Here is a 10,227-nt window from a genome sequence, read left to right on the forward strand (position 1 = left end):
GAGAAATTTGTATGCAGGTCAGGAAGCAACAGTTAGAACTGAACATAGAACAACAGACTGGTTCCAAATAGGAAAAGGAGTATGTCAAGGCTGTATATTGTCACCCTGCTTATTTAACTTATATGCAGAGTACATCATGAGAAACACTGGACTGGAAGAAACACAAGCTGGAATCAAGATTGCTGGGAGAAATATCAATCACCTCAGATAAACAGATGACACCACCCTTATGGCAGAAAGTGAAGAGGGACTAAAAAGCCTCTTGATGAAGGTGAAAGCGGAGAGTGAAAAAGTTGGCTTAAAGCTCAACATTCAGAAAACGAAGATCATGGCATCTGGTCCCATCACTTCATGGAAAGTAGATGGGGAAACAGTGGAAACAGTGTCAGACTTTATTTTTCTGGGCTCCAAAATCACAGCATATGGTGACTGCAGCCATGAAATTAAAAGACGCTTACTCCTTGGAAGGAAAGTTATGACCAACGTAGATAGCATATTGAAAAGCAGAGACATTCCTTTGCCAACAAAGGTTCATCTACTCAAGGCTATGGTTTTTCCTGTGGTCATGCAGGGATGTGAGAGTTGGACTGTGAAGAAGGCTGAGTGCCGAAGAATTGATGCTTTTGAACTGTGGTGTTGGAGAAGACTCTTGAGAGTCCCTTGGACTGCAAGGAGATCCAACCAGTCCATTCTGAAGGAGATCAGCCCTGGGATTCCTTTGGAGGGAATGATGCTAAAGCTGAAACTCCAGTACTTTGGCCACCTCATGCAGAGTTGACTCATTGGAAAAGACTCTGATGCTGGGAGGGATTGGGGGCAGGAGGAGAAGGGGACGACAGAGGATGAGATCGCTGGATGGCATCACTGACTCGATGGACATGAGTCTGAGTGAACTGCAGGAGTTGGTGGTGGACAAGGAGGCCTGGCGTGCTGTGATTCATGGGGTCGCAAAGAGTCGGACACAACTGAGAGACTGATCTGATCTGATCTGACTCTGCATATAAGTTAAATAAACAGGGTGACAATATACAGCCTTGATGTACTCCTTTTCCTATTTGGAACCAGTCTGTTGTTCCATGTCCAGTTCTAACTGTTGCTTCCTGACCTGCATATAGGTTTCTCAAGAGGCAGATCAAGTGGTCTGGTATTCCCATCTCTTTCAGAATTTTTCACAGTTGATTGTGATCCACACAGTCAAAGGCTTTGGCATAGTCAATAAAGCAGAAATAGATGTTTTTCTGGAACTCTCTTGCTTTTTCGATGGTCCAACAGATGTTGGCAATTTGATCTCTGGTTCCTCTGCCTTTTCTAAAACCAGCTTGAACATCAGGAAGTTCACAGTTCATGTACTGCTGAAGCCTGACTTGGAGAATTTTGAGCATTACTTTACTAGCATGTGAGATGAGTGCAATTGTGCAGTAGTTTGAGCATTCTTTGGCATTGCCTTTCTTTGGGGTTGGAATGAAAACTGACCTTTTCCAGTCCTGTGGCCACTGCTGAGTTTTCCAAATTTGCTGACATATTGAGTGCAGCACTTTCACAGCATCATCTTTTAGGATTTGAAATAGCTCAACTGGAATTCCATCACCTCCACTAGCTTTGTTCATATTTAGACCTGCCTTATTCATAATAGTATCCCCAAACTGGAAGCAACCCAAATGTCCATCAATAGAAGGATATATTAATGAAGATTGAAATGTTCATACAGTGGAACAGTACTCTGCAACAAAAAGGAATGAAATACTTATGTGTGCAATAACATGAATGAATCTCAAAATCAATACATTGAGTGAGAGGTTTGAAACAAGAAAGACAGAAAAGAACACAGTTCTAGTTATAGGATATCTAAGAAAAGGAAGTACTAAATTATGGTGGTAGAAATCAGAAAATAGTTTTTCTGGGATTGGGAGGACTTATTGGAAAAGGACATGAAAGATCTTTCTGAGATGATGTAAATATTTTACATTTTGCTTTGGGTTGTGAGTACTGAGGATATACAGTTGTTAAATTACTGTGAATTTTAATGTATGTAATTTACATATTAATTTTTTATAAGTAGGAAAAGAATTTAATGAGTGTAAATCAAGAACATCTGCCCCTTCTTAGCAGTGAGTTGAACTTTCTTAATGTAAGTGTACAGTCTTTCTTTTATCAAATACAACAAATCTAGTACTCATATTCATATTATAGAGCAGAGATGATCTCCAGGATAGAAAGTCAACTTGAATTGATATTAACCAAAAATTTAGTATGTCTGAAGGAGGAAAGAAACAGGCCGAGCTGACTCCATCTTGAAAAAGAAGGAAACTCCATCTTGTACTTTCAGTGAACTTCGAACTATGTGCCTGGTAGCCGTGGAAATAAAATACCTACGGCCGAACTAGCCTCCTGGACTGATAAACACCAGATTCCATACCAAGATTTCCCATCGCCAAAAAGAATGTAATAACCCCCTATGTAGTCAATCACCTTTGTAATCTTTATGGCACTCATTGGTGTAGGCTACAATGTATAAGCAGCTGACCCTTCTGATTATGAATCATGGCTTTAACCTGATTATACGTCCCTTTAACATTTTCCAGGCTAGGTTTAATGAATTTGGGGATGTGGGCTTGAGCAGTACACCTAAGGTATATAAGGTTTTCACAAAGTCAGTCAGGGTCCCTGGCTAAAGAGGAGACTCTCTCAGACCCGCTGGTGTAATAAACTGCACTCCACTATCCACGCTGTCCATCTGAATGAGTTTGTTTCCTGGAGCATTTGGCTATAACATGTCTAGAACACGAAATGAAAGAAAAAATACAGTAGGACACTCAGTGAATTCTGCTGTTAGAATCAGGACTAAAATCCAGATTTTGCAAAATGAAATCAATAGTCTTTTTATACCTAATTCTGTCTTCATACACATTCTCTTAAAAATACCTTAGTAAATTCTAAGCACACACAGAGCTTAGATGATTTTGTCTAATTTTAATACTGGGAAAAATGTTAAGTGCTCTTTCCAACTGACTAACCATGATACATATGCACGCGCGCATGCACACACACACACACACACACAGACTTAATAATAAGTGATGATAAGTAGTAGACTAACAATCAAACAATTCATTTTTTTTTACCAGAACAAAATTTCCCTAAAATAGGAAAATAAGAAGCCAATAATTTTGTCACATCTTAGAGGAATTAATGAAATATGGTCATTCTGAAGAGACTTGATTGTAACACACAGAGACAAAATATGAAAGTAATTTTCCTAAGAAGTTTACTTTTCTTAAGCAGTAGGAAAGTGGTTTAATATCCTAATTTAAATAAGCTTAGCTTAAATTTAGAGCGATCCCAGCTGCTAACAAACTCTCATTAGTAATAAATTTAGGAAATGACCAGATGTTGTAAACAGTGTTATAATCAGAACAAAAATAGCTCACAAAGGACTTTGCATTCATCTGAAGGATTCTTAGCAGTTGTGATGCATAACTTATTATACTCAACTCCTTCATTAGTAGTATCATTACTGTTATGTTCCCAAAAGCAAAACTGTAAGTTGAAAAGAAGACCTGCAGAAATGATTCAGTGTATTACTCACAAAAATACAATGGATTGAAGAAGGTATATAGTATTTGACTGGATAGAAATATAAATCAATGCTAGTAGAACCATTATCAGAGTAGTGATAACAGTACTGAGTAGAATAAGACATCTTACATTCACCATGGGCAGCTCTGAGAAACATAAAACAGCTTTAACATTTCTGTCTCAATCTTTCATTTTAAAAAGGCATATAACTCATTCATACACACATAAGCATTTACACAAAATGAAAACACTTTCATTTCATTTCTAACACTTTTATAGTTAAAAGAAATCATTTTAAGAAACAACTGTATCTAACAGTAATTCTCAAGTTTTGAAGATTTTCATATGTGATAACTAGAAAACAGCCACATTACCTTGGGTCCTTTAATATCTTAGAATAAACAATTCCTATATTTAAGAAGTATGTTGCAAATGCATTTGCTTCAACTTCACAAATGGAATTTTGAAGTATATATTTGCCAGATTGTAATTTAAACCTTAAATAGAGAAGGAAATGGCAACCCACTCCAGTGTTCTTGCCTGGAGAATCCCAGGGATGGCGGAGCCTGGTGGGCTGCCATCTATGGGGTCGCACAGAGTTGGACATGACTGAAGCGACTTAGCAGCAGCAGCATCAAATATTAGCCTACATGCCAGTAAAATTAAGAAATTGCCTCCATTGACATTTACAGTTCATTGCTTAGCATAGAGTATGCAGATCTGTGTATTGTTAGTTAAACTGAAGAAATAGAAAAGGGAATTATCCATTCAAAACCTCTCTGGATTTGCATTGAAGCAGCCAACAAATGGCTTTCCCTTAAATTTATCAGCACTTCTGCTGCTGAATCTCAGTAAATAAATCTCTTTTCCAAATACAGCTACCCCATAAAACACATAATTTTTCTCATATTATCACGAGCCCTTTCTCTCCAAATTCTTTACCTATTTCTTTTAGAACCATAGGCAGTGCAGTGTAGAAAGAAGGCAGCATGGCAAAAGGTCTCAGGTTTGAACCTGAGATTTTTCTCATCCATGCTCTGTCATGGACTGCTGGTATGATCTTAGACATGTCCCTCAATCCTGCCAACCTTCTGTTATCTCCTCTATAGTCTCCTTCTGATGATTACATGGGTCAGTATACATGAGACTTTTTATACAATGTAAAGTAATATGTTGGTCAAAGTTGAGATGTTATTATATCAAGAAACCAGAGTTATACTTGATCAACCCAGTGCTTAATTTCCATTATATTTTCTGGTGGTGAAAGAAAAGTCCAGTGCTATAAAGAACAATATTGCATAAGAACCTGGCATGGTAGGTCCATGAAATAAGGTAAATCGGACATGGTCAAGCAGGACATGGCAAGAATGAACACTGACATTTTAGAAATCAGTGAAATAAAATAGACAGGAATGGGCGAATTTAATTCAGATGACCATTATATCTATTACTGTAGGCAGTAATCACTTAAAAGGAATGGAGTAGCCCTCATAGACAACAAAACAGTCCAAAATGCAGTATTTGAGTTCAATCCCAAAACAACAGAATGATCTTGGTTTGTTTCCAAGGCAAACCATACAACGTCATGGTAATCCAAGTCTGTGCCCCAACTGAAAAAGCTGAAGTTGAATAGCTGACCTGTTCTAGGAAGACCTACAAGACCTTCTAGAACTAACACCAAAACATAGATGCCCTTTTCACCATAAGGGATTGGAATGCAAAAGTAGAAAATCAAGAGTCAGCTGGAGTAACAGGCAAGGTTGGCCTTGGAGTACAAAATGAAGCAGGGCAAAGGCTAACAGTTTTGTTGAAAGAACACACTGGTCATAGAAAACATCCTTTTCCAACAAACCAAGAGTCCACTCTATACATGGACATGGCCAGATGGCCAATACCTAAATCAGGTTGATTATGTTCTAACAGGCAAAAATGGAGAAGCTCTATACAGTGAACAAAAACAAGACCTGGAGATGACTATGGCTCAGATTATGAGCTCCTTACTGAAAAATTCAGGCTTAAATTGAAGAAAGTAGGGAAAACCTCTATGCCATTCAGGTATGACCTAAATCAAATCCCTTATGATTATAGATTGGAGGAGGGGGAGACGAATAGATTCATGGATAAGATCCGGTAGACAGAGGGCCTGAAGAACTGTGGATGGAGGTTTGCAACATTGTGCAGAAGACTGTGACCAAAATCATCCCAAATAAAAGAAATGCACGAAGGCAAAGTAGTTGTCTGAGGAGGCCTTACAAATAGCTGACAGAAAAAGAGAAGCGAAAGGCAAAGGAGAAAAGGGAATGATATACTCAACTGAATGAAGAGTTCCAGAGAATAGCAAGGAGAGATAAGAAAGCCTTCTTAAGTGAACAAAGCAGAAAAATAGAGGGAAAAAATATTGGGGAACACAAGAGATCTCCTCAAGAAGACTGGAAACACCAAGGGAATGTATCACGCAAAGATAAGCAAATAAAGGACAGAATGGCAATGACCCAACAAAAGTAGAAGAAGTGAAGAGATGCCAAGAATACACAGATGAACTATACAAAAAAAAAAGTCTTAATGACTCAGATAACCATGATGGTGCGGTCACTCCCCTAGAGCCAGACGTCATGGAGTGTGAAGTCAAATGGGCCTTAGGAAGCATTGCTACAAACAAAGCTAGTGGAGGAGATGGAATTCCAACTTGAGCTATTTCAAGTCCCAAAAGATGTTGCTGTTAAAGTGCTTCACTCAACACAGCAGCAAATTTGGAGAACTCAGCAGTAGTGTCCACAGGACTGGAAAAAGGTCAGTTTTCATTTCAATCCCAAAGAAAGGCAATGCCAAAGAATGTTCAAATTACGGTACAACTGTGCTCATTTCACATGCTAGCAATGTAATGCTCAAACTCCTTCAAGCTAGGCTTCAGCAGTATGTGAACTGAGAACTTCCAGATGTACAACTTGGATTTAGAAAAGGCAGAGAAACCAGATATCAAGTTGTCAACATTCACTGGATCATGGAGAAAATAAGAGAATTGCAGAAGAACATCTACTTCTGCTTCTTTGACTACACTAAAGCCTTTGACTATTTGGATCAATAGTCAAACTGGAAAATTTGACTAGAACAAATTTTCCAGTCAAACAAAAATTGGAACCTGGAAAATTCTTAAAGAGATGGGAATAAACAGATCACTTTAACTGCCTCTTGAGAAATCTGTATGCAGGTCAAGAAGCAACAGCTAGAATCAGACATGGAGCAATAGACTGGTTCAAAATTGAGAAAGCAATATGTCAGGGCTGCATATTGTCACCCGGTTGATTTAAGTTATATGCAGAGTACATCATGTGAAATGCCAGGCTGGATGAAGCACAAGCTGGAATCAAGATTGCCAGGAGTAACACCGGAAACCTCAGACATGCAGATGACACCACCCTTGTGGCAGAATGTAAAGAGGAACTATAGAACCTCTTGATGAAGGTAAAAAAGGAGAGTGGAAAAGCTGGTTTAAAACTGAACATTCAAAAAACTAAGATCATGACATCTGGTCCCATCACTTCATGGCAAATAGATGGGGATAAAATGGAAACAGTGGCAGATTTTATTTTCTTGAACTTCAAAATCACTGTGGTCTGTGACTGCAGCCATGAAATCAAAAGATGCTTGCTCCTTGGAAAGAAAGTATGACAAACCTAGACAGCATATTAAAAAGCAGAGACATTATTTTGCTGACAAAGGTCCATATAGTCAAAGCTATGGTTTTTCCAGTAGTCATGCATGGATATGAGACCATAAAGAACGCTGAGCACCTAAGAATTGAAGCTTTAGAATTATGGTGCTGGAGAAGACTCTTGAGGGTGCCTTGGACTGCAAGATCAAACCAATCAATCCTAAAGGAAATCACCCTGAATATTCATTGAAAGGACTGATGCTCAACCTGAAGCTCCAATACTTTGGCCACCTGATTGAAGAGCTGATTCATTAAAATAGACCCTGATGCTGGGAAAGGAGAAGGAGGTAGCAGAGGATAAGATGGTTAGATAGTATCACTGACTCAATGGTCATGAACTTGAGCACATGCCAGGAGACAGTGGAGGATGGAGGACAGAGGAGCATGGCATGCAGCAGTCCATAGGGTTGCCAAGAGTTGGACAAGACTTAGGTACTGACCACCACCAACAATGCTTTACTTCCATTATATTCTATACTCTTGACAAAGTAAGACTTGGACCCATCTATTCTTGAATTTCTCTGATCTTCAAGGAAGGATTTTTCTTATTCAAAACACCAGAAATCCTTCTGTGTGGTTCATCTCTTTTTAAAATTTTTGTTGGACATATTTATACATTTTTCTGTTTCCCCTTATGGCCTTCGACAGACAAACACATAACCTCTCCTGATAATTGTAGTAATACTTTAACTTTGAGGCTTTGCCCTCTTCCCAGGTTATCCTGATATCATGTATTATGCTAGATTCTTCATCTTTGTTGACACACAGAGGCCAGTTCCTGTTATATTAGAAAACTGGTTGAAATAATTAACATGGAGCTTGGTTTCAAAAGGAAAGAAAGCAGTCAAATTTGCAAATGGACAAAATGTCCTTCATGATTTCTGTGTCCAGAGCAATCGAAATATCTGTAAAATTAAGGCAGCAGCAATCTTTTTCCAAAATATTGACAGCTTCACAGTACAAAGTCTATTGATTTAGTTTATCAACTAAAGAAACAGTTAAATAATTGTGCCATAGGCAATAATAGCATGATAACAGTTTTCACCATAAATGCTTTCCTTCAGTCTGTATTGTTAAATTCTGCCAAAAGGATTTTTTCAAGTTCCCGCTGAATTAAAAGTGCCACACATTTTAAAGTAAAATCAATGCCTTAAAAATAAATTTATTGTGTGTTCAACAAAATACTAATACTGTTAATACTCAAAATAAACCTGTAATCTCATTAGAGTCAACAATATCAAACTTCTGTTTAAAAAAATTTCCTTCGAGTAGAATACTGATTTAGAAAAACTCCTTGATAGCTCTTACCTTAAAATTCTTTGCCCAGGGATATTAACTAGATGGTAACGGTGTGGAAATTTCTGTTGGTCTCTTTGTAGTCTGTTTCCAAATAGTCACTTATTTCGAAACCAGAGAAACAGGAGCTTAAGAGGGAAAGGGGGAAACCACCCTTAAACAATAGCCCTGCCTTTATTCTCTGTAAGTGCCTAGCAACAGAAGCCCAGAGAAAGAGAAACTAAGATGCCTGAGGGCACTGACCCCCAGTCTGCTCCTATCCTTTCAATGCCGATGTGATCCTAAGGCTGTTACTAAGAAGTGTTATCCAACCCGGAGATTTAGCCACTGTAATGGAAGTGTTCTGACTAATATAAGGCTAACAGAGTTTTCTCAAAAAACTTGATGGCATTATACTTTGGTAATTAATAACATTTAAGTCAGTATTGAAAACAGGCATAATATATCAATATATATAAATCTTATGTATTACGATTTAGACTTAATTCTACCAGATTTAGGAAACAAAACAAAAAAAAGTGGTGAAAGCTAGGGTAACCTGCTCTAGCCTTTTGATGAACACAATTAACACAATTGCTGCAGGTCTGGGTTACATTACTAAGAGCATTTCATAATCAGCCACTCTTCGCTGATAAAATCTGCCCTAATTCTTTGCTAAAGTGTTCTCTATAGTTTCTTATATAGCTCTAGGGAGTGGATGGAAAATGAGTTTGTCTCTGACAGAATTTTTCTAGAGTCTAGAAAAGTTTCAGTCAGCTAAATCTCTACTCTTAGCTTCTGTCTCTGTTTCAGCATGTGTCACATTTCTCCTGTTGAGTAAAAAGATTTTCCTCCACAAGCTGGTGGGAAGGGCCATGTGCACTGTTGTCTTTTGAATCCCATAGGCTTAGTAGTGCCCATGATTAGTGATCAGTTCATGGTGTTCCTTTCTGTAGCTCAAAGGAGTAAAAGCTTTGACATCAGTTTGATGTGTATTTTGCTCCCTTAAAGATTTTTCTCTCCCTGATCAGCTCAGACTCCCCAACTAAATGCATGGCTTATGACTGAAAAACAGTCTCTAGGTTATAGTACATTCAGATCTCTGTCTAAAACACATTTGAAAGTTTAGAGGCATATGGATGGAAGTGTATCTAAATTCCAGTGAGTCTTCAATGTTCTGCTTTTCACACACATACACACACACACACACACACACACACACACACACACAAAGTCTATTTAAGAAAAAACAAACAAAAAATATAAACCCTGACTAGAACAATGTTCTTTTTAAAATTTAAAATCTGTTTATGCTTCAAATATTTGCATGCTTCATATACAAAAATTGTTTATAACCTTTGGAAAAAATGGTGTTCTTTTTTCTTTGATGATGTAAGCATTCCAATAGTTACCCTACTCTTATGAAATGGGTAGAATCATAGCAAAGTATCATAAATCTCTCACATGAAATAATCCAAAATTCTATCACAGGTTTTGTGAAAATACAACATATAAAAGAGCATTGCATTCAGTTCTATGTTCCACTAAGCTATCCTATTCAGAGTCAATGTAGAAAACGTCTAAATTGTTTTATAAATATCTGAATAGGACAAAGGAGTCCAGAATGGCGGTGGCCAAAAGACAAGGAAGAGAAAAGCCTGTAA

At 37.8% G+C, this 10,227-nt stretch overlaps 1 protein-coding gene across 2 annotated transcripts in view; it reads right to left on the reverse strand.

The window, feature by feature from the left end:
• Positions 1–8,674, reverse strand: part of MMRN1 (multimerin 1) — a 93,979-nt gene extending 85,305 nt beyond the window's left edge. For both annotated transcript variants that reach the window (XM_010860148.1, XM_010860147.1), the window contains exon 1: positions 8,597–8,674. The gene's annotated coding sequence lies outside the window, so the exon portion shown is untranslated. The remainder of the gene's footprint in view (positions 1–8,596) is intronic.
• Between the last annotated feature and the right edge of the window lie 1,553 nt (positions 8,675–10,227).

The sequence above is a fragment of the Bison bison genome, unplaced genomic scaffold, assembly GCF_000754665.1.
Source record: "Bison bison bison isolate TAMUID 2011002044 unplaced genomic scaffold, Bison_UMD1.0 scf7180017864464, whole genome shotgun sequence".
NCBI lineage: Eukaryota > Metazoa > Chordata > Mammalia > Artiodactyla > Bovidae > Bison > Bison bison.